Genomic DNA, 8,193 nt, shown 5'->3' on the forward strand with positions numbered 1-8,193 from the left:
CCCAGTAATTTGCCATCTGTCCCTTGACGCATTCATCTTAAAGGCTCGGTGTAGTCAAAAACCCTATTTGTCTATGTTTTATATATATTTCTACGCTATAAGGTTGAAATAATACTGTGAAATTGTGAAAATTATGATAATGTCCTTTTAGTGTAAGAGCTGTTTGAAAAGATCGCCTCAAATTTCAGCCTGTTTTAGTGGGATGGAGTTTTGGCCTGCCTGGTGACATCACCAGGCGTTACCGTTTCTTAATAGATCAATAAGAAAGAGAGTTCCAAGCCTCTCTGCCAATAACAGCTAGATAGTTTTACTCTCCCCACTCCCAAACAGTCTGAGCAAAATTCTTGCTTGAGAAATTGCTTTTTGCTAAGAATATGTAAATGTTTTACCATTTTAATTTAAAACAATCACAGTAAGTCAGAGGTAGCACCAATGGTCTGGGGCCTGTAGTTTTTCCTGATCTGGTAGCCTAACCAGGGAAAAACATCTGACCTTGTACGGTATGACATGATTCATCTGTTTAATATGGGCTACGAAGGGGATTAGGTCAGATGGTTTTAAAAAACTCAGTCAAACTGTAGCAACCTTGTACTTGTACTTGTTCACATACAGTGCATTCGGAATGTATTCAGACCCCTTGAATTTGAATTTGTTACGTTACCGCCTTATTCTAAAATTGATTAAATCATGTTTTCCCCTCATCAATCTACACACAATACCCCATAATGACAAAGCAAAAATGGGCGTTTATCATTTTTAGCAAATGTATAAATTAAAAAAACTGAAACATCATATTTATATAATTATTCAGACTCTTTACTCAGTACTTTGTTGAAGCACCTTCGGCAGCGATTACAGCATTAAATATTCTTGTGTATGATGCTAAAAGCTTGGCACAGCTGTATTTGGGGAGTTTCTCCCATTCTACTCTGCAGATCCTCTCAAGCTCTGTCAGGTTGGATGGGGAGCGTCGCTGCACAGCTATTTTCAGGTCTCTTCAGAAATGTCCGATCGGGTTCAAGTCCGGGCTCTGGCCTCTCAAGGACATTCAGAGACTTGTCCCAAAGCCACTCCTGTTGTCTTGGCTGTGTGCTTAGGGTCATTGTCCTGTTGGAAGGTGAACCTTTGCCCCAGTCAGAGGTCCTGCGCTCTCTGGAGCAGGTTTTCATCAAGGACATCTCTGTACTTTTCTCTGTTCATCTTTCCTTCGATCCTGACTACTCTCCCAGTCCCTGCTGCTGAAAAACATCCCCACAGCATGATGCTGCAATCGCCATGCTTCATCCTAGGGATGGTGCAAGGTTTCTTGCAGATGTGACGCTTGGCATTGAGGCCAAAGAGTTCAATCTTGGTTTCATCAGACCAGAGAATCTTGTTTCTCATGGTCTGAGAGTCCTTTAGGTACCTTTTGGCAAACTCCAAGTGGGCTGTCATGTGCCTTTTACTGAGGAGTGGCTTCCATCTGGCCACCCAACCATAAAGGCATGATTGGCGGAGTGCTGCAGAGATGGTTATTCTTCTGGAAGGTTCTCCCATCTCAACAGAGGAACTCTGGAGCTCTGTCAGAGTGATCAGCCAGTTCTTGGTCAACTCTCTGACCAAGGCCCTTCTCCCCCGATTGCCCAGTTTGGCAGGCCGGGCAGCTCTAGGAAGAGTCTTGGTGGTTCCAAACTTCTTCCATTAAAGAATGATGGAGGCCACTGGGTTCTTGTGGACCTTCAACGCCGCAGACATTTTTTGGTTCCCCAGATCTGTGCCTCGACATAATCCTGTCTCTGAGCTCTACACACAATCCCTTTGATCTCATGGCTTGTTTTTTGCTCTGACATACACTGTCAACTGTGGGACATTATGTAGACAGGTGTGTGCCTTTCCAAATCATGCCCAATCAATTGAATTTACCACAGGTGGAATCCAATCAACTTTTAGAAACATCTCAAGGATGATCAATGGAAACAGGATGCACCTGAGCTCATTTTCGATTCTCATAGCAAAGGGTCGGAAGACTTATTAAGTATATAAGGTATAACTGTTTTTTAGTTTTAGTTCATTTGCAAAAAATACAAATAAAATGTTTTCGCTTTGTCATTATAGTGTTATTGTGTGTAGATTGATGAACATGTTGTATTTAATCCATTTTAGAATAAGGCTATAACAACAAAATGTGGAAAAAGTCTAGGGGTCTGAGTAGTTTCCGAATGCACTGTAAATTATATATTAAAGAAGGACTAGGGGTGTTTCCAATACACTAGCCCATTAATTCCCAACCAGGGGGTACTTGAGAAGACTCATGAGACCATAGGCCTTCTGCTAAAATGCACATGAGGGGGAACTCCGGGCAGAGCCAAATTCTGTTGGTGGTACAGTAACCAAAAAAAGGTTGGTAACCACTGCCCTAGCCTAAGCGAAGTCTCTAACATCCGGTTTTCAGGGATACAACATTTTCAACCTAGCTTCCATTTTCCCTGAAAAACGGAAGTGGGGACTTCACTCTGGTGTCTTTCTACTCCTGCTACGTTAGGTTACCTATACACAGACACAGAGAAAGCAACATGATTGGACAATACAACTCAAATGGCTGAGCTTGCTTTATGCAGGTTTGCATCTTGTAGTCCTGCCATTTGTAACTGTAGGCCTAATAAAACATTTACTCAAAGTCTATATCAACTATTGTGCTTATTCATACATTCCAATTAACCTGTTTGGGATAGGTCCCCTTCTCTCAATCTAACTGCCTGTAACCCATTTGAAAGGAAACACTCTGAAGTTTGTGGAAATGTGAATTGAATGTAGGACAATATAACACAATAGATCTGGTAGAAGAAAATACAAGGAAATAAACAGACGTTTTCTGTTTTTTATTGTTGAAGCGTCGTCTTTCAACTGAACAAGAACAGCTAAACATTCAGTTAGGATGCTGGGGATGATTTTAATGAAGACCAGACGAGGGCAACAGTATTCGAGCAGAAGTTTCAGACAGATATCATCAGGAATGAGCGAGCTACATGACATTGAGCATGTAGTCACCCAGGTGTCCCACACAAGTTGCCCAAATGTACCCAAGTGGCCGAATTGGTACAGTGATACATTTTGATGCAAATAACTATATACAAAATACTAAAATGTTATTCTAACACTCCCCCCCAAATTTTTTTATTTATTTACATGTAAAAATATATATATATTTGAAAATGTGAAGAAAAAAAATAACAAGGGTAACTATTTACACACTTTCAATGTATAATGTACAATATTGTGAAGATCCTCAGTCCACTACACAATATTGTGCTGCTGATGCCATAGCCCATAGCAGTCTCTTTCGGGTATAAAACAGAGGGTCACTGAACAAGTGGTGCAGCAAGCTCCCAGATGAGCAGCTCCCTGAAGACTAGCTGTGAGATGGGGGGCTGTCCACAGCTCTTAGCCATTTCCTTCTGCAGGATGAAGGCATTCACCACAGCAATGTCGATAAAACAATGTCTTGTACCATTTCATTGTCTTGTGGAGAACATTGTAGTAACCTATCAGGGCGTCTCACAGGTCCACACCTCTCATGCCCTTGTTGTAATCCTTTATAGCTGCAGGAATGGGTACATTTTTGGTGGTCCATGCCCCATTAGCGTCCTTCACACGCCTGATGACGTGATTGCCACTGAAGGACTTGTGGATAGTGGTGCACATGACCACCTCTTTGGTATCCATCCACTTCACAAAGAGCAGGCCATCTTGGTGAATCCATCTCCTGGTACCCCGATCAGCCCGCTTAGGCATTTCGTTCACCTTGGTTTTCAGAAAGCCCACTCTGTTGGGCCGAATAGTGCCACAAGCCCACACATCCAGCTTCCTCTGGTCTGTAAACAGGGTAGGGCCTGTGTAGAAGTTGTCCACAAACAGTTTGTAGCCCTTCCCCAGCAGTTGAAAATCGAATAACTCCATAACGGAATCATAGCTAAGTCCCTTACCGGTCGCACAACTGCTCTTTCCCTCAACAACAAAAAAATTGCACTTGTGTGCACACGCAGAATCAGCCAAAACAAACCGTTTGTAACCCCATTTAGTTGGTTTGTTACGCATGTCTTGTTTTAGGCAAAGTCTGGCCTTTGAGGCTACCATCCTCTCATCTATGGAAAGGTTCTGGGCAGGCTGAAAATAGGTTTGTTTTGGTAGAGAGTTTTTATTTTGCAGAGCCTATCAAACCTTGCTGTGCCTCGCTTCTTCTCGTTGTCCTCATCAACTTCTGGGTCACTTTCAGGGTTTTTAGCTTCATAAGACCCATGTAAATGACCATTGAAAGGTAACAAAAAAGATCTGACATGGAAATGGGCTTCCATGCATATTTCTTGCCTGCCTGCTTCTTAGCACCATACTTATTAGTGTTAGGCACCAAGGAATCAACAACTGACGAGGTGAAAAACAGCTGACAAAGTTGAATGGGGCTGTACTTTGAGGTCATGTCCAGCTAAGGTCCTGGTGGCCTTTTCAGTCTGAATGTTGGAGGAAGTGGCTCCACATCCTCCTCCAGCACAGAGTGCCAATGACCCTCTGCCTCTCTGTTCGCAGGTTTGTCTCTTCCCCACCTCTGCTTCTTTGTCACTGACTTCACACCTCTAGATGGCCAGGCAGGGGTAGGTGTGGAGGTGGAGACAGCAGGGGTCCAGCTGGATGAACCAGCTTCAGTGGGAGATGGGCATTTTGGCAGTGGGGGCTCCCAGTCAAAGATGGCACCATACACAGAGCAGTCTTCCCAATCAATCATATTTTTTTAGACCAGAGGAAAGAGTGCCTCCTACTGGCCCTCCAACACCATTTCTACCGCATCTGGTCTCCCATCCAGGGACCAACCCTGCTTAGTTTCAGAAGCAAGCCAGCAGTGGGATGCAGGGTGGTATGCTGCTGGCATACCACATACATACATACATGCCTACATACATACATACATACACCCACCCACCCACCCACCCACAATGTAGAGCCATGTGTACTTTACACATTGCATTACACATTTCATTACTAATTGTATTTATATATATATGGCAAATAAAATGCAAATATCTCCAAAACAACTCAAATGAATAATATGTGATATTATTAATTTCAAACAATGGCATGAGAAGTACTTACCAGTCCAAAAGTACATCCTCTCCGTACAAAAACATCTCTTCAGTTTGTGAGTCAAAACTGTTCTCACTATCTGACTCATCTTGAAGTAAGTCAGTCACACTTTTCATATCAATTTCGTCAATAATATCGTGTAGATCTGTATACCTAGACTTTGCCTTTGTTTTCCAGATTTATGTATGAAAAACGTTCCCGTTTTAAACAAGATATATTGTCACGAAAAGATGCTCGACTATGCATATAATTTACAGCTTTGGAAACAAAAACTCTGACGTTTCCAAAACTGCAAAGATATTGTCTGTGAGTGCCACAGAACTGAATATAAATATTCCTAGAAAATATTCCTGTTCATGAAAATCACAAGTGAAATATATTGAGACACAGCTTAGCCTTTTGTTAATCACCCTGGCATCTCAGATTTTCAAAATATGCTTTACAGCCAAAGCTAGACAAGCATTTGTGTAAGTTTATCGATAGCCTAGCATAGCATTTTGTCCAGCTAGCAGCAGGTAACTTGGTCACGGAAATCAGAAAAGCAATCAAATTAAATCGTTTACCTTTGATGAGCTTCGGATGTTTTCACTCACGAGACTCCCAGTTAGATAGCTAATGTTCCTTTTTTCCAAAAATATTATTTTTGTAGGCGAAATAGCTCTGTTTGTTCTTCACGTTTGGCTGAGAAATTGCCCAGAAATTGCAGTCACGAAAACGCCGAAAAATATTCTAAATTAGCTCCGTAATATCGACAGAAACATGGCAAACTGTCACGACTTCTGCCAAAGTCGTTGCCTCTCCTTGTTCGGGCGGTGCTCGGCGTTCGACGTCACCGGTCTTCTAGCCATCATTGATCCATTTTTCATTTTCCATTGGTTTTGTCTTGTCTCCCCACACACCTGTTTTCAATCCCATTCATTACCTGTTGTGTATTTAACCCTCTGTTTCCCCTCATGTCTTTGTCAGAGATTGTTTATTGTCAGTGGAGTGTTTTTTGTTGTATAGGTGCGCGACGGGTCTTCGTACCCATATTTGTTTATTGTTCTTTTCCTGTTTAGTGTTATGGAGCATGTTACTGGGACATTATTAAAAGACTCCATTTTACACTCCGTTTGACTATCCTGAGCCTGACTTCCCTGCCACCTATACACATATGCCTGACACAAACGTTGTTTATAATCAATCCTCAAGGTATCTATTCGATAATATATCCACCGGGACAATTGGTTTTTCAGTAGGACCGATTGGAATAATGGCTATTTTACGCGAGAATCACTCTGGGAGCCATCAGGTGACCAGTTGCGCAATGTAGCCGCTTACGGGTATTCTTCAACATAAATGCGTAAAACTACGTCACAATGCTGTAGACACCTTGGGGAATATGGAGAAAAAGTAATCTGGTTGATAGCCCATTCACTGCTCAATAGGGACGCATTGGAACGCAGCGCTTTCAAAACATGAGGCACTTCCGGATTGGATTTTTCTCAGGCTTTCGCCTGCAATATCAGTTCTGTTATACTCACAGACAATATTTTTTACAGTTTTGGAAACTTTAGAGTGTTTTCTATCCTAAGCTGTCAATTATATGCATATTCTAGCATCTTGTCCTGACAAAATATCCCGTTTACTACGGGAACATTATTTTTCCAAAAATGAAAATACTGCCCCCTAGTCACAAAAGGTTTTAAAGACATTGTATGATCCCAAGCCCCAAAAAATCCCAAATGATTGTGCCATTATCCAATAAAGCCTATGATAGGCTACTGCAAACTTCAACACAACAGAAAAACATAAAAGCCCATAGATGTAGCTATGCTATCTTGGGTAAATACATTAAAAAACCTCCAGTAAGATATTATTTTTGACTGTATTACTGTATTGTATTATACTGTATCACGTGGAATGGAATTATACCCCTCTTTCAAACCATGAACCTGGGAGAGAACATGTGATGCTGGTGCAGAACATGCGGCCAACAAATGTACAATTATAGGCTGGCGAAATTTGATAAAAATTTTGAATATATAAAATGCACGTGATGTATATTGTATCATTATACAAGAGACAGAGGCTATAAATGAGTGGTGTAACTGATTCAGGTTTGTAGGCCTCCTTGCTCGCACACGCTTTTCAGCTCTGCCCACAAATTTTCTATAGGATTGAGGTCAGAGCTTTGTGATGGCCACTCCAATACCTTGACTTTGCAATGACTTTGGAAGTATGCTTGGGGTCATTGTCCATTTGGAAGACCCATTTGCGACTGATTTCTTGAGATGTTGCTTCAATATAGCCACATCATTTTCCGTCCTCATGATGCCATCTATTTTGTGAAGTGCATAAGTCAGCAAGCTTCAATAAGTGGATCTTTGCGATCGGGGGAGGGCCCAACGGGAAGCTGGCCACTGATAGGCTGCAGTGCTGGGAGCCAGGGACTGAGAGCTGGGGCCTGCGGTCGCCCATGCCCATCGAGGCTAAATGTACTAATGCTGTCACCTTCAGGGAACGCATCTATGTAGTTGGTCAGTGGATTAAACCTGTTCTACTCTCAGTTCACCTGTGCAATCATATTGAGTGTGTTTGTGTGTGTGTCCATTTGTGTGTCAGTGTGTGTGTATCTGTTGTAACAATCCTCCCCTCTCCCCAGGCGGGCCATGCATGCTCTGTACTGCTACTCGCCCCAGTCAGACAGCTGGTCTATGGTGACCCGGCTGGGCGAGAGGGCGAGCAGCGCCATCGCAGCCTGTAACAACAAACTATTAATCACTGGTGGCCGTGACGACAAGAACCAGGTCATCTCCATGGTGATGTGCTGGGACCCAGTCACAACCACAATGACAGAGGAATGTGTGTTACCGCTTGGTGTCTCTCACCACGGAAGCGTCACACTCCACAAGTCCTACACGTACATACACAGGATAGCACCTGCAACCGTGTCGGTGTGACAGAGAGCTGGGACTATGTGTGTGAGAATGAATGTCCTTCCTGTAGCAAAGCACCCCCACAACATGATGCTGCCACCCCAGTGCTTCACGGTTGGGATGGTGTTCTTTGGCTTGCAAGCCTCCCCCTTTTTCCTCCAAA

Source organism: Oncorhynchus kisutch, linkage group LG26 (assembly GCF_002021735.2).
Source record: "Oncorhynchus kisutch isolate 150728-3 linkage group LG26, Okis_V2, whole genome shotgun sequence".
NCBI lineage: Eukaryota > Metazoa > Chordata > Actinopteri > Salmoniformes > Salmonidae > Oncorhynchus > Oncorhynchus kisutch.